The following is a 24,857-nucleotide window of genomic DNA, read 5'->3' as shown; positions in this document are numbered from 1 at the left end:
CGAATTTCAGCTGAAAATTTCAAAAAAAGAATCGCGGGACTCCCGCGCTTCTTTGGTAATTGGCCCCCGGGGGGGACAAATCCCGGTGGCAGAGTTAAAAAAAGTGTGGAGGGGACCCAATCCCCCCCCACACTGCCCCGGGGACCGCCACCCCCGGGGCTCAAAGATACTATATGCAGGGGGGCTCACGGCCCCCCTGCAGCCCCGGGGACCGCCACCCTTATTGAAAATGGGCGGGGGGGCTCGCAGCCACCCCAGCCCCGGGGACCGCCACCCCCCCAGGGCAACTTGTCAGTGTAGGAGGGGGAACACGCGGCCCCCCTCCTGGAGCTTTGAATAGGCCCTGGGGACTGCCACCCCCCAGGGCCGGCTCCTGCAGTGTCCCGGGGTGCCCACCTCCGGGACACTGTAGTTTGCAATGACAGGGCGGGAGCTGTTAGCTGCTCCCCATGTGGAAAAGCAATGTCGGCTCCCGCAGGACGCAGGGAGCCGGCTGGGACCGTGGGGGGATTGGGGACCCCCCCATGGCCCCCAACAGAGGCCAGGCCCCGGGGAATGGGGTTCCCAGGGCCATAAGTGGCCTGGGAGGGGGCCACGTGGACCCCCTCCCCAATAAAAAAAAAAAAAATAATGGCTGGCCCCGGGGGATGGGGTCTCCGGGGCCTTAAAGTGGCCAGAGGAGTGGGGCTACGCAGCCCCCCTCCATAAAAATAAAAAATAAAAAGGGCCATGCCCCGGGGGGATGGGGTCTCCGGGGCAAATTATGGCCTCGGGAGGGGGGCCACACAGCCCACTTCCCGATTTCTTTTTTTTATTAGCAAAAATTGGGGGCAGGCCCTGGGGGATGGGGTCCCCAGGGCCAACAAAAATGGAAAAAGAAGGGGGGCTACACAGCCCCCCTTCTAAAAAAAAAGAAAAAAAAAAAGACCGGGATCAGCCGGAGGCCACGCCCCCTCCTTACACCACTCTGCAAATGCGCCCCCTGGCGCGTTTGCAGAGGGAGAACTAATTCCCCTAAAATACTGGGGGTCCCTGGGGGCCAACTAGCCCACCAGGAACCTCCACTATGTGCCAGGGGGCTGCGTTGCAGAGAGGTGTAATGAGGCCACACCCCTTTTTACACCTCTCTGCCTCGCAGCTCCGTGGCGCTTGCTGGAGGTACCTGGTGGCCTAGTTGGCCGCTAGGGGACCTCAGGATTCAAGGGGACTTAATCCCCCAACTTAAAACGCGCCACGGGGCGCATTTGCCCAGTGGTAAAGGTAGGGGGCGGGGCCTGAGGTAATACTGTGCAAACACGCCCTGTGGCGCATTTTAAGTTGGGGAATTCATTCCTCTTCAATCGAGAGGTCCCCAAGGGGCCAACTAGCCCACCAGGTACCTCCAGTAAGGGCCACGGAGCTGCGTTGCAGAGTGTTGTAAAAAGGGGCGTGGCCCCTGAACACCTCTCTGCAATTCAGCTCCCTGGCGCATACTGGAGGTACCTGGTGGGCAAATTGGCCACCTGGGGACTTCAGGATTCAAGGGGACTTAATCCCCCAACTTAAAACATGTCACAGGGCGCCTTTGCACAGTGGTGAAGGTAGGGGGCGGGGCCTGAGGTGATACTGTGCAAACACGCCCTGTGGCGCGTTTTAAGTTGGGGAATTAATTCCTCTTCAATCCAGAGGTCCCCTAGGGGCCAACTAGCCCACAAGGTACCTCCAGGAAGCGCCACAGAGCTGCATTGCAGAGTGTTGTAAAAAGGGGCATGGCCTCTGAACACTGCTCTGCAACGCAGCTCCCTGACGCATACTGGAGGTACCTGCTGGGCTAGTTGGCCCCCAGGGGACCGCAGGATTGAAGAGGAATTAATTCCCCAACTTCAAACGTGCCACAGGGCGTGTTTGCACATGCCACCTCAGGCCCCGCCCCCTTCCTTTACCATTGTACAAATATTCCTCTAAAATCAGCCGAACTCCGAATTCCGATTTACTCACCTGTTATCAGGAGAGAACCCAGGACTGCATCTTTTAGACCAGCACTGAACCTGAAAAGTAATTCCAAGCATACTTACCAGTAACTTGTATTTCCTTCCATAGGAATCCATTGTGTGGTTTTCAGCAGAAAATTTTCCAAGTGTCCATTTTTGAAACGTACAAACATTCCTCTAAAATCAGCCGAACTACGAATTCCAATTTACTCACCTGTTATCAGGAGAGAACCCAGTGCTGCATCTTTTAGTCCTGCACTGACCCTGAAAAGTAATTCTAAGCGTACTTACCAGTAACTTCTATTTCCTTCCATAGGAATCCATTGTGTGGTTTTCAGCAGAAAAGTTTGTGTCCATTTTTGAAACGTACAGATATTCCTCTAAAATCAGCCGAACTACGAATTCCGATTTACTCAACTGTTCTCAGGAGAGAACCCAGTGCTGCATCTTTTAGACCAGCACTGACCCTGAAAAGTAATTCTAAGCGTACTTACCAGTAACTTGTAATTCCTTCCATAGGAATCCATTGTGTGGTTTTCAGCAGAAAAGTTTCTAAGTGTCCATTTTCAAACGTACAAATATTCCTCTAAAATCAGCCGAACTACGAATTCTGATTTACTCACCTGTTCTCAGGAGAGAACCCAGGGCTGCATCTTTTAGACCAGCACTGACCCTGAAAAGTAATTCTAAGCGTACTTACCAGTAACTTGTATTTCATTCTATAGGAATCCATTGTGTGGTTTTCAGCAGAAAAGTTTCAAAGTGTCCATTTTTGAAACGTACAAATATTCCTCTGAAATCAGCCGAACTACGAATTCCTATTTACTCACCTGTTCTCAGGAGAGAACCTAGGGCTGCATCTTTTAGCCCAGCACTGACCCTGAAAAATAATTCTAAGCGTACTTACCAGTAACTTGTATTTCCTTCCATAGGAATCCATTGTGTGGTTTTCAGCAGAAAAGTTTGTGTCCATTTTTTAAACGTACAAATATTCCTCTAAAATCAGCCGAACTACGAATTCCGATTTACTCACCTGTTCTCAGGAGAGCACCCAGTGCTGCATCTTTTAGACCAGAACTGACCCTGAAAAGTAATTCTAAGCGTACTTACCAGTAACTTGTATTTCCTTCCATAAGAATCCATTGTGTGGTTTTCAGCAGAAAAGTTTCTAAGTGTCCATTTTTGAAACGTACAAATATTCCTCTAAAACCAGCCGAACTACGAATTCCGATTTACTCACCTGTTCTCAGGAGAGAACCCAGTGCTGCATCTTTTAGACCAGCACTGACCCTGAAAAGTAATTCTAAGCGTACTTACCAATAACTTGTATTTCCTTCCATAGGAATCCATTGTGTGGTTTTCAGCAGAAAAGTTTCCAAGTGTCCATTTTTGAAACGTACAAATATTCCTCTAAAATCAGCCGAACTACGAATTCCAATTTACTCACCTGTTCTCAGGAGAGAACCCAGGGCTGCATCTTGTAGCCCAGCACTGACCCTGAAAAGTAATTCTAAGCGTACTTACTAGTAACTTGTATTTCCTTCCATAGGAATCCATTGTGTGGTTTTCAGCAGAAAAGTTTCAAAGTGTCCATTTTTGAAACGAACAAATATTCCTCTAAAATCAGCCGAACTACGAATTCCGATTTACTCACCTGTTATCAGGAGAGAACCCAGGGCTGCATCTTTTAGCCCAGCACTGACCCTGAAAAATAATTCTAAGCGTACTTACCAGTAACTTGTATTTCCTTCCATAGGATTCCATTGTGTGGTTTTCAGCAGAAAAGTTTCCAAGTGTCCATTTTTTAAACGTACACATATTCCTCTAAAATCAGCCGAACTACGAATTCCGATTTACTCACCTGTTCTCAGGAGAGAACCCAGTGCTGCATCTTTTAGACCAGCACTGACCCTGAAAAGTAATTCCAAGCATACTTACCAGTAACTTGTATTTCCTTCCATAGGAATCCATTGTGTGGTTTTCAGCAGAAAATTTTCCAAGTGTCCATTTTTGAAACGTACAAACATTCCTCTAAAATCAGCCGAACTACGAATTCCAATTTACTCACCTGTTATCAGGAGAGAACCCAGTGCTGCATCTTTTAGTCCTGCACTGACCCTGAAAAGTAATTCTAAGCGTACTTACCAGTAACTTCTATTTCCTTCCATAGGAATCCATTGTGTGGTTTTCAGCAGAAAAGTTTGTGTCCATTTTTGAAACGTACAGATATTCCTCTAAAATCAGCCGAACTACGAATTCCGATTTACTCAACTGTTCTCAGGAGAGAACCCAGTGCTGCATCTTTTAGACCAGCACTGACCCTGAAAAGTAATTCTAAGCGTACTTACCAGTAACTTGTATTTCCTTCCATAGGAATCCATTGTGTGGTTTTCAGCAGAAAAGTTTCTAAGTGTCCATTTTCAAACGTACAAATATTCCTCTAAAATCAGCCGAACTACGAATTCTGATTTACTCACCTGTTCTCAGGAGAGAACCCAGGGCTGCATCTTTTAGACCAGCACTGACCCTGAAAAGTAATTCTAAGCGTACTTACCAGTAACTTGTATTTCATTCTATAGGAATCCATTGTGTGGTTTTCAGCAGAAAAGTTTCAAAGTGTCCATTTTTGAAACGTACAAATATTCCTCTGAAATCAGCCGAACTACGAATTCCTATTTACTCACCTGTTCTCAGGAGAGAACCCAGGGCTGCATCTTTTAGCCCAGCACTGACCCTGAAAAATAATTCTAAGCGTACTTACCAGTAACTTGTATTTCCTTCCATAGGAATCCATTGTGTGGTTTTCAGCAGAAAAGTTTGTGTCCATTTTTTAAACGTACAAATATTCCTCTAAAATCAGCCGAACTACGAATTCCGATTTACTCACCTGTTCTCAGGAGAGCACCCAGTGCTGCATCTTTTAGACCAGAACTGACCCTGAAAAGTAATTCTTAACGTACTTACCAGTAACTTGTATTTCCTTCCATAAGAATCCATTGTGTGGTTTTCAGCAGAAAAGTTTCTAAGTGTCCATTTTTGAAACGTACAAATATTCCTCTAAAACCAGCCGAACTACGAATTCCGATTTACTCACCTGTTCTCAGGAGAGAACCCAGTGCTGCATCTTTTAGACCAGCACTGACCCTGAAAAGTAATTCTAAGCGTACTTACCAATAACTTGTATTTCCTTCCATAGGAATCCATTGTGTGGTTTTCAGCAGAAAAGTTTCCAAGTGTCCATTTTTGAAACGTACAAATATTCCTCTAAAATCAGCCGAACTACGAATTCCAATTTACTCACCTGTTCTCAGGAGAGAACCCAGGGCTGCATCTTGTAGCCCAGCACTGACCCTGAAAAGTAATTCTAAGCGTACTTACTAGTAACTTGTATTTCCTTCCATAGGAATCCATTGTGTGGTTTTCAGCAGAAAAGTTTCAAAGTGTCCATTTTTGAAACGAACAAATATTCCTCTAAAATCAGCCGAACTACGAATTCCGATTTACTCACCTGTTTGCGCACCCAGCACGAATTTCAGCTGAAAATTTTAAAAAAAGAATCGCGGGACTCCCGCGCTTCTTTGGTAATTGGCCCCCGGGGGGGACAAATCCCGGTGGCAGAGTTAAAAAAAGTGTGGAGGGGACCCAATCCCCCCCCCACACTGCCCCGGGGACCGCCACCCCCGGGGCTCAAAGATACTATATGCAGGGGGGCTCACGGCCCCCCTGCAGCCCCGGGGACCGCCACCCCCCGGGGCTTATTGAAAATGGGTGGGGGGGCTCGCAGCCACCCCAGCCCCGGGGACCGCCACCCCCCCAGGGCAACTTGTCAGTGTAGGAGGGGGAACACGCGGCCCCCCTCCTGGAGCTTTGAATAGGCCCTGGGGACTGCCACCCCCCAGGGCCGGCTCCTGCAGTGTCCCGGGGTGCCCACCTCCGGGACACTGTAGTTTGCAATGACAGGGCGGGAGCTGTTAGCTGCTCCCCATGTGGAAAAGCAATGTCGGCTCCCGCAGGATGCAGGGAGCCGGCTGGGACCGTGGGGGGATTGGGGACCCCCCCATGGCCCCCAATAGAGGCCAGGCCCCGGGGAATGGGGTTCCCAGGGCCATAAGTGGCCTGGGAGGGGGCCACGTGGACCCCCTCCCCAATAAAAAAAAAAAAAATAATGGCTGGCCCCGGGGGATGGGGTCTCCGGGGCCTTAAAGTGGCCAGAGGAGTGGGGCTACGCAGCCCCCCTCCATAAAAATAAAAAATAAAAAGGGCCATGCCCCGGGGGGATGGGGTCTCCGGGGCAAATTATGGCCTCGGGAGGGGGGCCACACAGCCCACTTCCCGATTTCTTTTTTTTATTAGCAAAAATTGGGGGCAGGCCCTGGGGGATGGGGTCCCCAGGGCCAACAAAATGGAAAAAGAAGGGGGGCTACACAGCCCCCCTTCTAAAAAAAAAGAAAAAAAAAAAGACCGGGATCAGCCGGAGGCCACGCCCCCTCCTTACACCACTCTGCAAATGCGCCCCCTGGCGCGTTTGCAGAGGGAGAACTAATTCCCCTAAAATACTGGGGGTCCCTGGGGGCCAACTAGCCCACCAGGAACCTCCACTATGTGCCAGGGGGCTGCGTTGCAGAGAGGTGTAATGAGGCCACACCCCTTTTTACACCTCTCTGCCTCGCAGCTCCGTGGCGCTTGCTGGAGGTACCTGGTGGCCTAGTTGGCCGCTAGGGGACCTCAGGATTCAAGGGGACTTAATCCCCCAACTTAAAACGCGCCACGGGGCGCATTTGCCCAGTGGTAAAGGTAGGGGGCGGGGCCTGAGGTAATACTGTGCAAACACGCCCTGTGGCGCATTTTAAGTTGGGGAATTCATTCCTCTTCAATCGAGAGGTCCCCAAGGGGCCAACTAGCCCACCAGGTACCTCCAGTAAGGGCCACGGAGCTGCGTTGCAGAGTGTTGTAAAAAGGGGCGTGGCCCCTGAACACCTCTCTGCAATTCAGCTCCCTGGCGCATACTGGAGGTACCTGGTGGGCAAATTGGCCACCTGGGGACTTCAGGATTCAAGGGGACTTAATCCCCCAACTTAAAACATGTCACAGGGCGCCTTTGCACAGTGGTGAAGGTAGGGGGCGGGGCCTGAGGTGATACTGTGCAAACACGCCCTGTGGCGCGTTTTAAGTTGGGGAATTAATTCCTCTTCAATCCAGAGGTCCCCTAGGGGCCAACTAGCCCACAAGGTACCTCCAGGAAGCGCCACAGAGCTGCATTGCAGAGTGTTGTAAAAAGGGGCATGGCCTCTGAACACTGCTCTGCAACGCAGCTCCCTGACGCATACTGGAGGTACCTGCTGGGCTAGTTGGCCCCCAGGGGACCGCAGGATTGAAGAGGAATTAATTCCCCAACTTCAAACGTGCCACAGGGCGTGTTTGCACATGCCACCTCAGGCCCCGCCCCCTTCCTTTACCATTGTACAAATATTCCTCTAAAATCAGCCGAACTCCGAATTCCGATTTACTCACCTGTTATCAGGAGAGAACCCAGGACTGCATCTTTTAGACCAGCACTGAACCTGAAAAGTAATTCCAAGCATACTTACCAGTAACTTGTATTTCCTTCCATAGGAATCCATTGTGTGGTTTTCAGCAGAAAATTTTCCAAGTGTCCATTTTTGAAACGTACAAACATTCCTCTAAAATCAGCCGAACTACGAATTCCAATTTACTCACCTGTTATCAGGAGAGAACCCAGTGCTGCATCTTTTAGTCCTGCACTGACCCTGAAAAGTAATTCTAAGCGTACTTACCAGTAACTTCTATTTCCTTCCATAGGAATCCATTGTGTGGTTTTCAGCAGAAAAGTTTGTGTCCATTTTTGAAACGTACAGATATTCCTCTAAAATCAGCCGAACTACGAATTCCGATTTACTCAACTGTTCTCAGGAGAGAACCCAGTGCTGCATCTTTTAGACCAGCACTGACCCTGAAAAGTAATTCTAAGCGTACTTACCAGTAACTTGTAATTCCTTCCATAGGAATCCATTGTGTGGTTTTCAGCAGAAAAGTTTCTAAGTGTCCATTTTCAAACGTACAAATATTCCTCTAAAATCAGCCGAACTACGAATTCTGATTTACTCACCTGTTCTCAGGAGAGAACCCAGGGCTGCATCTTTTAGACCAGCACTGACCCTGAAAAGTAATTCTAAGCGTACTTACCAGTAACTTGTATTTCATTCTATAGGAATCCATTGTGTGGTTTTCAGCAGAAAAGTTTCAAAGTGTCCATTTTTGAAACGTACAAATATTCCTCTGAAATCAGCCGAACTACGAATTCCTATTTACTCACCTGTTCTCAGGAGAGAACCCAGGGCTGCATCTTTTAGCCCAGCACTGACCCTGAAAAATAATTCTAAGCGTACTTACCAGTAACTTGTATTTCCTTCCATAGGAATCCATTGTGTGGTTTTCAGCAGAAAAGTTTGTGTCCATTTTTTAAACGTACAAATATTCCTCTAAAATCAGCCGAACTACGAATTCCGATTTACTCACCTGTTCTCAGGAGAGCACCCAGTGCTGCATCTTTTAGACCAGAACTGACCCTGAAAAGTAATTCTAAGCGTACTTACCAGTAACTTGTATTTCCTTCCATAAGAATCCATTGTGTGGTTTTCAGCAGAAAAGTTTCTAAGTGTCCATTTTTGAAACGTACAAATATTCCTCTAAAACCAGCCGAACTACGAATTCCGATTTACTCACCTGTTCTCAGGAGAGAACCCAGTGCTGCATCTTTTAGACCAGCACTGACCCTGAAAAGTAATTCTAAGCGTACTTACCAATAACTTGTATTTCCTTCCATAGGAATCCATTGTGTGGTTTTCAGCAGAAAAGTTTCCAAGTGTCCATTTTTTAAACGTACAAATATTCCTCTAAAATCAGCCGAACTACGAATTCCAATTTACTCACCTGTTCTCAGGAGAGAACCCAGGGCTGCATCTTGTAGCCCAGCACTGACCCTGAAAAGTAATTCTAAGCGTACTTACTAGTAACTTGTATTTCCTTCCATAGGAATCCATTGTGTGGTTTTCAGCAGAAAAGTTTCAAAGTGTCCATTTTTGAAACGAACAAATATTCCTCTAAAATCAGCCGAACTACGAATTCCGATTTACTCACCTGTTATCAGGAGAGAACCCAGGGCTGCATCTTTTAGCCCAGCACTGACCCTGAAAAATAATTCTAAGCGTACTTACCAGTAACTTGTATTTCCTTCCATAGGATTCCATTGTGTGGTTTTCAGCAGAAAAGTTTCCAAGTGTCCATTTTTTAAACGTACACATATTCCTCTAAAATCAGCCGAACTACGAATTCCGATTTACTCACCTGTTCTCAGGAGAGAACCCAGTGCTGCATCTTTTAGACCAGCACTGACCCTGAAAAGTAATTCTAAGCGTTCTTACCAGTAACTTGTATTTCCTTCCATAGGAATCCATTGTGTGGTTTTCAGCAGAAAAGTTTCAAAGTGTACATTTTTGAAACGTACAATATTCCTCTAAAATCAGCCGAACTACGAATTCCAATTTACTCACCTGTTCTCAGGAGAGAACCCAAGGCTGCATCTTTTAGCCCAGCACTGACCCTGAAAAATAATTCTAAGCGTACTTACCAGTAACTTGTATTTCCTTCCATAGGAATCCATTGTGTGGTTTTCAGCAGAAAAGTTTCTAAGTGTCCATTTTTGAAACGTACAAATATTCCTCTAAAACCAGCCGAACTACGAATTCCGATTAACTCACCTGTTCTCAGGAGAGAACCCAGTGCTGAATCTTTTAGACCAGCACTGACCCTGAAAAGTAATTCTAAGCGTACTTACCAGTAACTTGTATTTCCTTCCATAGGAATCCATTGTGTGGTTTTCAGCAGAAAAGTTTCTAAGTGTCCATTTTTGAAACGTACAAATATTCCTCTAAAATCAGCCGAACTACGAATTCCAATTTACTCACCTGTTATCAGGAGAGAACCCAGGGCTGCATCTTGTAGCCCAGCACTGACCCTGAAAAGTAATTCTAAGCGTACTTACTAGTAACTTGTATTTCCTTCCATAGGAATCCATTGTGTGGTTTTCAGCTGAAAAGTTTCAAAGTGTCCATTTTTGAAACGAACAAATATTCCTCTAAAATCAGCCGAACTACGAATTCCGATTTACTCACCTGTTATCAGGAGAGAACCCAGGGCTGTATCTTTTAGACCAGCACTGACCCTGAAAAGTAATTCTAAGCATACTTAACAGTAACTTGTATTTCCTTCCATAGGAATCCATTGTGTGCTTTTAAGTAGAAAAGTTTCTAAGTGAATATTTCAACTAAAAATATTCCTAAAAAATCGTCTGTATGACTTAAACACATTCTTTCAACTGTTTACAGGAGATTCACCTGTGCTGGATCCAGGATCCACCACTGAGTGAGAAAAAGTAACGAAAACACTACTTACTTGCTAAGTGAATTTTCTGCCATAGGATAACATTGGTGATTCTATGTGAAAAATTTCCTGTGTCAACTTTTAAAATACAATAATAAACCTTAAAAATCACTACTGTAACCAAAACGCTTTTACTCAACTGTTTACAGGAGATGTCCAAGGACTGAATCTAGCATCCAGTCCTGTGGTTAGAAAAGTAATCCATAAAGTAACTAATTGCATTTGACTAGAAATTCACATTGAGTTCAATGTTGCTTTGTGTTTCAAATTGTGTTGCCCATTGCAACAACTGTAACTACTGTACTTAAAAGTCTATTGCCTATTTGCAAAGTATTTAAACTAAAGTAATTCATTCTGAGAAAGTATATTTTGTATTGTAATGTATAATGTAAATAAAAAAATAAAATATCTAAAAATAAACAGTTTATACAATCTAGTAAATCAGTATAAAAAAAATCAGTATAACAATTAACACATTAAAAATTGTCATTTACAAAACCTTTGAAATTCACTGAAAAATCCATAGGTTTCAGGCCTGATATAGTTAGGAATTAGCATTTAAAAAACCTTTGAAATTCACTGAAAAAAACATAGGTTTCAGGCCTGATATAGTTAAGAATTAGCATTTAAAAAACCTTTGAAATTCACTAAAAAAACAATAGGTTTTAGGGGTGTTATAGTTAGCTGGACATTTCACTCGAACAAAACCATTGAAATTCCTCTGATATAGTTAGTTGTACTAACTACATCTCGCGCGCCCGCCATCCACTGCTGATGATGTCACATATTACATCATTCTTGACATGGTCAGTGACATCACTGATGACATCTCAAATAACACCTTTAATCGTTATTGAGCCAAGTCCCTTTGTTATCCTTTCATAATCGTATTTTAAAACTTTATTAACCACACTACGCCCCCTCCAGCATGTACAGCCCGTAATATGCCGCCCCGCTGTTGACCAATATTATCCTGCACGGACAAGTGTAGCATTTACAATTCTCTAATCATTACTGAGCCTAGTTCCATCTGGTAATCCCCTTGAAACTTTATTAACATCTTATGGTCTATAAAACACACATGCACTTTACGCGTGCGTCCAGAACTCAATATGAACACACATATGCGCTCTTGCGAATGCGCATGTACTTCGGGTCAGCGCTCTAGATGATTTTAGAAGCACAAGGCCCACAAACGTGACCACACTTCCTAATAGAGACAGCACAGTCAGCCGCTCAAGGCACAACAGCGGATCCGACAAGCTGCGTAGGTCATTTCGCCCTTCTCCCCCCTGACAAACGTGAGTACCGACACCCGTGAACCCTCTCCGGGAGCCGCCAGAACTCTTAATCCTTAACCTAAACTGTACCCTTGAATATCTCCACATCTCGTTAGGGACAGCATGGGGTACAGCAGAGACCGATTGGATCCATGAGGCATAACATACTCAGAGTTTAAGTGAGACCGCCATTGTCAGTCTTCTATGTTGTCAGTCTTAAGTTCGTTTTTATGTTGAATGTGATTTAACTTGGCAAGAACCACGCGTTACCACTAGATACTTATTTTTCTTTACTCTTATTTTTAAATTCAAATTGTAACGCCTCACTCAATGTGCCAATAAGCGATTTCATCCATGAGAACTAAGAGCGCTATAACCACTAGCACTCATTTACCCCTTGTTACAATTCATAACCACCGGGGCACATTGTAGCCACGCATGGTTTCTATTTCTTTCTTTCTTTATTTCTTGTGGATAGCCATCAAGCATGCTCCCACCCATCTACAAATATAGAAGCGCGCATGAATTATGATGCATGACAATCAACTGAACGCTATATACCTGCAGTCACTAACCTTTTCACTTACAGGTACTCCGACCAGAGGATTTATGAGTAATATTACAATCCACCACACTCACAGCACACTTTAGGGTGTGTGCTGATATTCACACTTACGTGGCCACTTTTTTGGTCACTCACCATTTTGGTCCTGACGAAAGCCTTATGAGCTAATCAAAAGGCTGAAAATAGTAGACCTAAGAAATTCAAGGGATACCAAGTTACATATTATACCTCTTAGAGATCCCGATGTTGTTTTTACATATGTCCTAGGACCCTTTCATTAAAACTTTTATAAGGATATTCCTAGAGATATTTTTAACTCATAACTGCACTTCACATATCACTTCACTGTTCTTCACAAACAACCTGCTCTGCTGTAACTCAGGCGTTGAAGCACAGCTGGATTGCATTAGGTGATCCAGCTGGACCCCGATGATGAAGCATGCCACCTACCAGGTAGGTGGGTGAGGGGTTTCCTAAAACTACCTATAGTTGTTTGCACTCCTTTCTATTGAAGGTAGTGGCAAGGATCATTTGACCACAGTTACCTCATAAAAAGGACTTGTCCATCTTGTTTATACATATGCTACCTAGGGAAAAGGACTTTTTCCTTACTCTCTCTTTGTTTACATACATGTCTATATGTGACCAGAATTGTGCACTCTGGAAAATCAAAAGCAATAGAAAATTTGAACGTGAATACAGTGGTGACAAAATTAAGATATCAGCAAGAATATTCAGGTGTGTACTCAAATTGTGAGTCCCCTCTTCAACAATTTGAACATAGGGGCACAATACTGTGCGATCCCATGAAAAGCGAAAAATAACAGGCATTGGCGACAGTGTCCTAAAAGGACTAAGCTTAATAAGTCCAAATGGGATACATCTTGTGCAAGACAAATACCTTATTTTATAACTTTGTGTTGGTGTAAAACCAGCATACGGGACCAAAAAACCTGTTTGATTATGTGCATCTTACAAGACCAAAGTCTCCCGGGGGCTACACCTGGAATCTAGTCGGTACCATAGTGAATGTGCTATTGATTTAAAATGTGTATTGTCACAAAACTGATTAATAGATAAATCAGGAAAAAGGGAAAAACAACAGTTAATACACATACAAAATAATAAAAGGACAACGTCCAATTTCAGAATACAATTGAGTCACATACAGTCATTCAGAAAAGCAACATATCAGAGACCAATATGGGTATTGAGTTCCTTTTCCCTATTCATGCCATAGAGTATCATGGTATTGAGGTCTATAATGTATCTTGATTCAAGGACCCGCAGTTGCTTCTCTCTGTCTCCACCACAAATATGTTTAAGTATTCTATCAATCCCACAAAAAGTAAATAATCTGTTATTACTACTGTGTGAATTGTAGAAATGACGTGCTACCGGGTAGCTAAAATATTGTATATAGCCCTTTGATGTTCTAAAATCGGTTTTTTGAGCAGATGTTTGGTGCTACCTATGTACCTCATACCACAGGGACACTCCAATTGATATATATATATATATATATTATCTACTGGCGGCCGCCAGTAGATAGTTATAGTTACAACATAGTTACCATAGGAAATCTCAAAATTCTATTTTGAATAACTTTGGCGCCGGTTGATGAATCCTCGCGAAATTTTCAAAACAAATGGGGCGCTCCATTCAGCTCCTACCCTGGAAGTCTCGGGGTGATTCGTCAAGCAGGGGCCGAGAAAAAGGGGGGTTCCAAAACACGTTTTCCCCCAGCATTTTTCCATAGGACCTTTAGTCGCAGCTACAGCCTGAACGGCTGAACAGAATTACGTGAAATGTGGCAGAGAGGTAGCCATAAGGTCAAGGAAGTGCCTTTTGCAGGTCTGGTGTAAATCTGTTCAGTATTTCCTGAGAAAATAGCATTTAAAAGCATATCAATATCAATACGCATGCACCGTGCGCGCACTGTGCGCGCTCCCTGCCGTGCGCGAGCGCAATTCTGATTGGTTGGTAAACATTCCAATCGGTCGAAACCAGGAAGTGTCGGCCGCCATTTTGTCTCTCGCAGTCTGAGGGGGTGAAAAAAAAAGGTGAAGAACGTGAAAAGGGGGCAGAGTGGACAGTTCCTGACCCCCTAGCCTTGGTCAGGGGGTCACAGAAAGACCCCCAAAGGAGAAAAAAACATTTTTTTTTTTTAACTCAGGAGGTGCGCTTACAGCGCGTGCACGGCACGCACTGCGAACCGTGGGTGCTCGTTGCGCGACGCTCACCGAGCGCCCACAGCGCGCGCACGGTGCGCGCACGGTGAAAGACCTGAATTTTTTTTTTATATAAATACATAACTTGGCAATTAAAAAACCGTACAAATTCACTGAAAAAACCATAGGTTTCACACACAATATAGTTACGAATTAGCATTTAAAAAACCTTGCAAATTCACTTAAAAAACCATAGGTTTCACACATGTTATAGTTAGCTGGACATTTCACTCGTAAAAAACCAATGAAATTCCCCCGTTATAGTTAGTGCAGGCAACTATAACTCACGCGACCGCAATCCTCTGCTGATGACATCAAATATTACATCACTGATGACATATGTGTCTTTATGAAAAATAAATATTTGTAATATATGTATAGCTAAAGATTAATGGAAGAAGACATGGGTAAATAAGTGTCTAAATACAGTGATGTAATATCTGACGTCATCAGCAGAGGATTGCGGTCGCGTGAGTTATAGTTGCCTGCCAGGCTTATCTTCAAGGCAAATATGTAAAGTATTTCCAAACACGCTCACAGCAACCCAATGATGACACCACAAATGGACTCCACGCGAGTTTCATAAAACCGAGTATAAAGTTATATAAAAAGATATACGATAAGACAACACAATATAAATCCGACATATGCGTATTTGTAATATTCCTCCTGGCCAGTTGTTAGGACAGCCAGCACTTGTAAGTTCTGGCGATAATAGTGAGCACTTCTAAACGTTCCACTGCAGTCCTCCTGCAATGCTGTGCTGTTGTAATGCTAGAATCAGGCATGTTACAATGTAAAAATAATGCAGTTCGTAATGCTAGAATCAGGCACTTTGCAATGTAACCATAATGCAATGCGTAACGCAACAATCAGGTACAGCGTTATGCAGAAATAATGCAAGCGTAATACACTAATCAGGCAGTTCGTTATGCAGAAACAATACAATGCATAATATGACAACCAGGTAGTTCGTTATGCAGAAACAATGCAATGTGTAAAACACTCCAGCACCGATCACAGTTCCTTCGGCGGTCTCTCCGACACTCATGCTGACTCGCATTCAGCCTCTGTCAACAGTTGCCCCCACGCAGGTATGGTGTGAACAAAAAGTGCAGCTCCGCACTCCGGCCCCAGTACTGCCACTCCTTTGGCAAGTATGGGCCGCAATACAAGCCGAAGCAGAGGCTCGCGCTGCAGGGATGGGAGAGCCCGAGAGCGTCTTCCTCTGAGCCCGCACCCCGTCCCAGGCGTCGACACACGTCACCTGGGGGGTGCGACCTCGATCTCCTCTCCTCTTCCAGCGACTAGGGCCTCCGATGCAATCTTTGTGAATTCTGGGCAGTGGGACTCGGGCCCTCCTTCGACGAGCTTGGTTCGAGGTCCCGCTCTGGCAACGGTAGGTACGGGCCGGCGGCTCATCTCCTCCAGGGGCTGCCGGTCCGGGCCGCTGATGCTACGAAAATCTCAGGCTGCAACAGGGCACACGCACACAGCAACGCTGAGACTCGCTTGAGCTTCGGGTGCACGAACACCGGGCACTCCTCACGAAGATCTCAGGCTGCACGAAGCACACGCACACAGCGTCGCTGAGACTCACTTGAACTCTGGGTGCACGATAACAAGGCAATCCTCACGAAGGTCTCAGGCTGCACAAAGCACACGCAAACAGCGTCGCTGAGACTCAGTTGGACTCGGGGTGTGCAAGATAACAAGGCAATCCTCCCGAAGGTCTCTGGCTGCACAAACCACACGCACACAGCAGCGCTGAGACTCACTTGGACTCCGGGTGTGCACGATAACAAGGCAATCCTCACAAAGGTCTCAGGCTGCCCAAAGCACATGCACACAGCGTCGCTGAGACTCACTTGGACTCCGGTGCACACAATAACAGGACAATCCTCACAAAGGGCTCAGGCTGCAAAAAGCACACGCACACAGCATCGCTGGGACTCACTTGAACTCCAGGTGCCCACGATCACAGGGCACATCTTACGAGGGTCTCAGGCTGCAAAAAGCACACACACACACAGCGTTGCTGAGACTCTCCTGTAGACATTTGTGTTTCTGAGTTTCCGCAACAGGGAGCCAGCTCACCTCGGGCCCTTGGGGAGAAGTTACTTCTGGACACAGCCCACAGCAAAGTCTTTTCAAGCAGGGGGACACAGCACACAGCAAAGTGCCTTTAGCCTCTCCTTGGTTAAAACAGCAAACTGCAGGCCAGCCCCGGAACACACAGCAAGGGTCAGTCCTTTCCTTCAGTCTCTTCAGTTGTTTCTTCCTTGGCAAAGGTTCCTCTAGACCATGAAGTAGCTTCAGTCTTGTTCAAACTTGATCAATCCATTTCTCCAAAGTTCAGGGGCTTCAGCTCTCATAGTTATACCCCTAAATGTCTTTGAGGTCTTTGGGCCATATTATCAAGAATGGCGATAACATTATCGCCGCTTTAGCGGCAGGAAACTGCAGCTAAAGCGGCGATAAGGGGCTTGATAATATGCCCTTGTGAATTCTAATAGAAGCCCAGGTTTGATGTCCTTCACACCAGAACCTGGGCTTCTATTGGAATTCACAAGGGCATATTATCAAGCCCCTTATCGCCACTTTAGCGGCAGTTTCCTGCCGCTAAAGCGGCGATAATGTTATCGCCATTCTTGATATTATGGCCCTTTGTGTTCAGGGGGGCACTCACCCCTGTTCAAACCAGGTCTGGATGCCTCTCTGCCAGTGACACATTCTTCCTTTGATTAGTGGGGATCTGGATTCTCAATCACTCAGCAGGAGATGGGACCATTGTTTTGTGGCAGCAACCCAGGCCTCTTTACCTCTAGGGGCTACTCGTCCCCCTACACTCCAGATGCAGGTCAGCCTGTTGCTGTCTCACCTCCTCCCCTGGGTCAAGACATTCCCTAGATCCTATCACTTTGAAATACAGACAGTCAATCCACAACCAGGCAGAGACACACAGAAATGTTAGAGCACAAACACCCAGCCACTTCTAAAAGAGTGGCTTTTAAACACACAATGCAAATACCACCTTCATAAAAAGAAGTGCTATTACATTGTGAGTTCAGGCATACTAAACTTCACCTCTCCATCTTAAGCCTTTGGTAAGATAGGCTGGAAACATATTACACAGCCTCCCCATTCTGTCCTATGGGCAAGATGGCCTTTCCACAGTGAAAAACGAAATGGAGATTATTTCACTGTCAGGACATGGCACACACCTTCATACATGTCCTACCTTTCACATGCACTGCACCCTGCCCAGGGTGTAGCCTGGACCTACCATAGGGGTGTCTGATGTGCATAAAAAGGGAAGGGTAAAGTCTGGCAAGTGGGTGCACTTGTCAGAACAACATGGCAGTTTAACAAACTGCGTGCAGGCACTGCAATGGCAGGCCTGAGTTCCATCTTTAAGGCTACTTGTGTGGGTGGCACAATTGTGCTGCAGGCCCACTAGTAGCAGTTGCATTACTAGCCCTGGCACACATAGTGCACTTTACTAGGGACTTTACTAGTAAGGCAAACATACCAATCATGAACAACCAATTACCATTACGCTTTATACAGGGAGCACTTGCACTGATCAGCAGTGGCAAAGTGCCCAAAGCATCTAGGTTGGCAACACCATGTCAGAAAAAAGGTCTAGGGGGAAAGCAAAAGGTTTAGGGAACTTTAGCCACAAAGAACCAAGTCCGACATATATATATAATATGGCTTGATTTTCCCGCAATGGACCCCCGCCCACAAGAAGGCTGACCATTTTTTCAAGCCATTTGGTTTGGTAGCTTTACGCAAGCTTTTTCATGGACAGCCCCCTTCACGACCATTACTGACGTTATCCCATTTGAGATTCCAGAGGTGCTCTCATCGCGTCGGAGGACTCGTGGGGACACCCAGTGATTCACAGTAAGTTGGGAGCTACAAAGTCACGCATTGCAGGAGGGGAGGTGCTGTAAACTGCTGGGCTAGAGTGATACGTATATAGGATCACTGTTTTGCGCAATAAAGTACATTATTTCAAAGGGCAATGTCGGACGAGGCGTTGTAAGAAAGAGAGAAGACAGCCGATGAACTTTTTACTAATCTACCTACTTTCACTGACAATAGTAATCTGAGACCATAGGAACCCGAACAGGGTTCAGATGTCAAGTGTTCATTGAAGGCTTTGGAGAAAAATAATCGTAGCGAACTAACTAAGTGGTGGGAAATTAAATCTTTGGAGAAATATCACGAAGCTGGTCGAGTACCGAGAGGACTTCAAATAATGTTGGCTCCCAGCTTCGAAAGCCCCAATCCACTGCTTTTGAAAGAATGGGCAGAAAGCAACATGGAAGCGTCAATGAGATTAGTTTGTCTTTTGGTGAAATATGCTAGAGTCGATCGAGATGTGAACATCCAAGAAATTGCCCGTATTAAACAAGAATTAGAACTGCTCACTACCCCTAGCAACAAGGAGTTTATCGAGAAAAGCATTAAAGAAATGTCAGATCGGATCAAAAAACAAGAAGATGTAATAAAAACCAGAAAAGCTTTTAAATTCGCTTGAGACAAGAACGATTACGAGCAGGGCCAGGTATTTACATTTGCCCGCAAATATGACTTTGTCAAAAAGTAAAAAGGGATTATCCAGGCTCAAAGTCAACAATAATCAAAAACCAACAAAGCTGACAATGCCATGGCTTCTACATCTGATGTCAGTACCATACCTAGTGACACTGAATCTGACTTAAGCGGCAGTACAGAAGAAAATACAAGAACCAATTTGGGCCCTTTATCTTACAAAGAAGAAATGGATTTTATCCAGAAACAACGAAAAATGTCATTACGACCGAGGAATGCAAATCCGCAGTCAATAAGAAAAGAAACTATCGGAGGTACGAAAGTCGCAAATGTAACAAACGCAAGAGGAAGGGGTCAGCAGAGGAACAAGAAAAATTGGTAGTAGCATCATCAATGTTCATTGACAAAACGATTGTGAATCTCATGAATATCCAATTGAATGCTGCTGAAAAACAACTTTTAGCACTAGGACTGAGCTTTTGTCCAGAAAGCAATTTCAATTTTGTGGAGACACGAGTGGATGTATATAAATTTATTCGCAGACTCAAACTGGCCAAATTCTTCACAATTAAAAACCATGGCAAAACTACACAGGATCCACCTTCACGAGCCCCGACCACCGGGCTCACAGTAGCAGAAATACCTTTACTTTCCACTTTGCACGCACTGCGCAATGACACTATTGAAGCCAACGGTCATATGTCCAGTACACAAGATATAGCCAACTCTGAGAACATTATTAGATCAGCACCAGGTCAAAGCCCATTTAGGGCACCATCCTCTTTTGTTCCAGTGATGCCTCGTGATGCGTTGGATATTTTCCACGAACGCATCACAGATGAACTGAAAATATTATATCGGAAATCTATCAAAGACAACCACAAAAAATCTAATCACAAGGCTACTCAATACTTCCAACTAATGGCCAAATTGAAAAAACAACAAAACGGCGGTGATCAATAATTCCGATAAGGGAGGCAACATTGTTTTATGGGGAAAGGAACAATACAGAGAGGAAGCGTATCGTCACATCAATGATACGGACTGTTATGAACTATCCAATGCCTCAGAAGTCAGGAAAATCAGCAGGGAATACAAAGATGAACTCAATACATGGAAAAGGGAAGGTCTCATCACCAAAGATGAATACAAGTTTCTGCATAACGAATTTCCAACTCTGCCCACATTCTATTTGATTCCCAAAGTACACAAGCTAATGGACCCGGTGCCAGGACGACCGATTATTTCGGCTAAGGACAGCATTTTTTAAAGTACCTCAAGTTACGTGGATCAATACCTACAAGAATATGTAGTTAATTTACCCACATATCTAAGAGACACAAAGGACTTTTTAGTCAAATTAAATGCATTGTAATGGTCTAACAAATTTTTATTACTCCTAACTCTTGACATCACCTCCCTATACACGAGCATAAGACACAGTGATGGTTTAAATGCAGTTATTGTTTTGTTATTGTTTTGTTAACCACTATTTAAAACATAGATGTATTTCTATGTACAAGCACAACATCATGCTGTTAAAAATGATTCATTTGTGTCTGAACAACAATATGTTCATGTTTGATGGAAGATATTCAGGCAAAAACAGGGCGTGGCTATGAGGGCATGCTTCTCCCCCAGCTATGCGTGCTTCCACGTAGGCTGGTGGGAGGAGCATGTCCTTAAAGTCGAGCATAGAGATATGTTTGAAGAACATGTAGTGGAAATGTGGAGGTACATTGATGATGTTTTTATAATATGGAAAGGAACACATGCACAGGCCAAGGATTTGATTGATGCAATTAATTTCAATTATCTTAATTTGCATTTCGCGGCACACATTGATCCTACAACCATCAATTTCCTTGACATCACAGTTTACATAGAAAAGGGAGCTATCCAAATATGCCTCTATAGGAAACCTACAGCAGGCAATATATTATTGCATGCCTCCAGTTTTCATCAACAGCATACTATATCTAGCCTTCCTTATGGCGAGTTCTTACGTATTCATAGAGCATGCAGTACCAGTGAGGCATTGGCATCAGTACAACAGGCAGCCAGAGAAAGGTTCCTAGAGAGAGGATATAAGGCCAAAAAACTAGATGAAGCCATAAAAAAGGCCAACAGCAGGGACAGACTGACACTATTGGAACCAAGTGTGAGACTGTCTATCAGCATCACCCCTCCCCCCAAGGAAAGTACAGGTGATAGGGTGGGCCATGACAACACAGGATATGTCCCCTGCGGGTCTATATCCACCTACAGTAGGCAGGCCAATGCTATAAGCATCATCAACACCCAGTGGCCTATTGTTCTCACTGATTCTACGCTCCAACAGATACTGCCCAGCAAACCTTACTTTACGTATCGTAAAGCCCACTCTATGCACAGTGACCTTGTTAAAATTAGCCCAGAGTTAGACATCAGAAGTAGTTGGCTATCCCCCAAAAATGTTTTTTTTAAGTGCAGCACATGTCATGCTTGCAAATTTGGGGTGAATACCACGACTTATTCCATTGCTTTTTCTGATGTTTCCATTCAACTTAAAGGGCATTTTTCATGTCGTACAGATTTTGCTGTATATGTCCTGCAGTGTAGGTGTGGATTACCCTACGTTGGTAGCACGAAAACTGCAGGTATATGTGCGAATTCTGCAGCATTTGCGTGTGACAGTTAACTCTGACCCGGCATACCCTGTCGCGAGACATTTAAAATTGGAACATAACAACAACTTAAATTTTCTCCAATATTATGTCATAGACAGTGTACCGAGCAATAAAAGAGGGGGCAACAGAGAAAAGAAGCTGAGGCAGTTGGAAACACAATACATCGTTGAGCTCGACATGAAGGCTCCTCAGGGACTGAATATCTGTGAGGATTTACATCATTTTTTATAGCTATACATTAGTTTTTTTTGCCTAAACCCATATGTGTTCGCATTCTTTTTTCAAAATAAATGTAATATAAAGAAAAGCTTTCAGGTTATGTATTGCAATACGTAAACGGCATATCGAAGCTAGTATTGCATACAACTCAAACTATTCTTTCTATAACATCGCTGTAGAATCCTGTGAATCATCACACAAACGAGTGGCTCTTTGGGATTAATAGCTCCATCCGCATTTTATTATTGCAGTTTGTTCAAATGATCAATTATATAATTCATAAGCAGCCTTCTTTCACAGTTTTTAAGCTTCACGTATGGCACATTAAGCTTTTTTTGCACATGTGTACAGTTCTTTGAGGTTTGCACGCAGCACTTTACAGGGAAATGTAAACAACCATTATGCACTTTAGATGAGTTTGGGATTTATATTGGATGTGCATTTCAAGTCACAGTATTTGTACTGGCATTCATTTTTACTCACGTTTTAACTGAATGCGATTTTAGGAAATTTGAAGAAATTTTAACATCATGAGTTTCGAGTTTCCGTTTGTTCATGATCATTTTTTCAAATGAATCATATAGCTTATATGCATTTGTGCTTTTGTATTCGTTTAAGTTTCAGTGGCAGACATTTTGGTAATGTAAAGTTCAAACATTCAACAAATTTAGGAACTCATGGTATGTTACATTATTTCCTTTTAATCACCTGCATTTAGTTTTTACTAGTGATTTTTAGTCTCATGTCTATATCTTGTGCTATGGTTGTTGAAGAATTCAAAACAGAATAGCATTTCCTCTATATCTATGCTGGCGGTAGACGCAAAGTCACATGGTATAATAATTTCTAATTTAAACGTCACTAACTTGATACTCACTCATGTGATCAGGGCCACTGCGTTGGCTGAAATGCATTATGTCCGAGCTGCACTTTGAAACAAAATAATAAACGCCATCACGGCAAGCAGAACCAGCAAATTAAAGTTGTCCGTCTCTCGGTTCGGTGCCAGGATGCACCTTTGAGTGGCAACTGGATATATATATATATATATTGGAGACTTTGTTTGGCATTTAAAACCGGGAGCATGACCCACTGCAGTCGCCCTACCTACTTAGGAAATGCCACGAGAGCAGAAAGAGCAGACTGTGTGGAAGGGAGTCGGATGGGAGAACATCCCGTGTTCTGACCGCTCGGAGAGACATGCAGATTCGGAGACCTATGCTGAATGTGAGCACTTGCATATCATTGAAAAAAACACATGGCTGCGAGACTTTATTTCCACTAAAACGATGCAGGTACTAAAGAAAATAATGCTGAAATAACATGCTGATTGAGGATTAATTATGATTCCATGTGTAATGAACTTACGAACAGTACAATGCATTATGGGGCCAGTATTTCGAATGACAGGTCATGTGACATTATGTTTAAAAAAGCAAGCACAACGCACTTTGCAATTGTTAACTTCTTACCTGTGAGCAAGGCGACAGCCGAAACGCGTAAGGTGATAGAAGATTAGTGCAGCTGTCTTCAAAATAAATGCTTTTATCTCCGAGATGGGCCTCGCATCTTTGTTTGGTCACGGTGTGTGCTGGTGAGCTGCTCCATGCTCACTGTTCCGTGAGGCCACCCTGAAGGGTCGGGGGCTCTATTATCTACTGGCGGTCGCCAGTAGATAGTTATAGTTAGGACCGAGTTTCCATAGGAAATCTCAAAATTCTATTTTGAATAACTTAGGCGCCGATTGATGAATCCTCGCAAAATTTTCAAAACTAATGGGGCGCTCCGCTCCTACCCTGAAAGTCTCGGGGTGATTCGTCAAGCGGGGGCCGAGAAAAAGGGGGGGTCCCAAAACGCGTTTTCCCCATGGATTTTTCCATAGGGACTTTAGTCGCAGCTACAGCCCGAACGGCTGAACAGAATTACGTGAAATTTGGCAGAGAGGTAGCCATAAGGTCCATGAAGTGCCTTTTGCAGGTTTGGTGTAAATCTGCTCAGTATTTCCAGAGAAAATAGCATTTAAATCAATATATATATCTGTACGCGCGCAGCGTGCGCGCTGGGTGCGCGCACCTTGCCGTGCGCGAGCGCAATTCTGATTGGTTGTTAGATCTTAGTAAACATTCGAATCGGTCGAAACCAGGAAGTGTCGGCCACCATTTTGCTAGGGGGCAGGGTGGACAGTTCCTGACCCACTAGCCGTGGTCAGGGGGTCCCAGAAGGACCCCCAAGGGCAAAACATTTTTACATTTTTTTATCGAAAAATCGCCGAGTGCGCGCACCCTGCGCGCACCACCCAAACGGAAAAAAATCTGCGTGGTTCGCGCAGCGTGTGCGCACTCCGCGATTCTTCGAAAAAGAAAAAAATGTATTTGGCCCTTGGGGGCGAAGCGCTCTGTGCCCACCGTGCGCTCCGTGCGTGCACGGCACGAACTGCATAAACTGTGCGCGTGCCCACTGTGCACGGCACGAACTGCGTAAAGTGGGTGCGCGGTGCGCAAAGCGCACCGCGTGCCCACTGCGAGCGCACGGTAGAAAACCAATGAAATTCCCCCGTTATAGTTAGTGCAGGCAACTATAACTCACGCGACCGCAATCCGCTGCTGATGACGTCAGATATTACATCACTGATGACATATGTGTCTTTCTGAAAAAAATAAAAATGTAATATATGTATAGCTAAAGATGAATAGAAGAAGACATGGGTAAATAAGTGTCTAAATACAGTGATGTAATATCTGACGTCATCAGCAGCGGATTGCGGTCGCGTGAGTTATAGTTGCCTGCACTAACTATAACGGGGGAATTTCATTGGTTTTTTACGAGGGAAATACCCAGCTAACTATAACATGTGTGAAACCTATGGTTTTTTAAGTGAATTACCTACTGGCGGTCGCCAG

The sequence above is a fragment of the Triturus cristatus genome, chromosome 1_2 (genome assembly GCF_964204655.1).
Source record: "Triturus cristatus chromosome 1_2, aTriCri1.1, whole genome shotgun sequence".
In the NCBI taxonomy this organism is placed as follows: domain Eukaryota; kingdom Metazoa; phylum Chordata; class Amphibia; order Caudata; family Salamandridae; genus Triturus; species Triturus cristatus.
The sequence above is the reverse complement of the archived record's forward strand: the minus strand, read 5'-3'. Positions refer to the sequence as shown.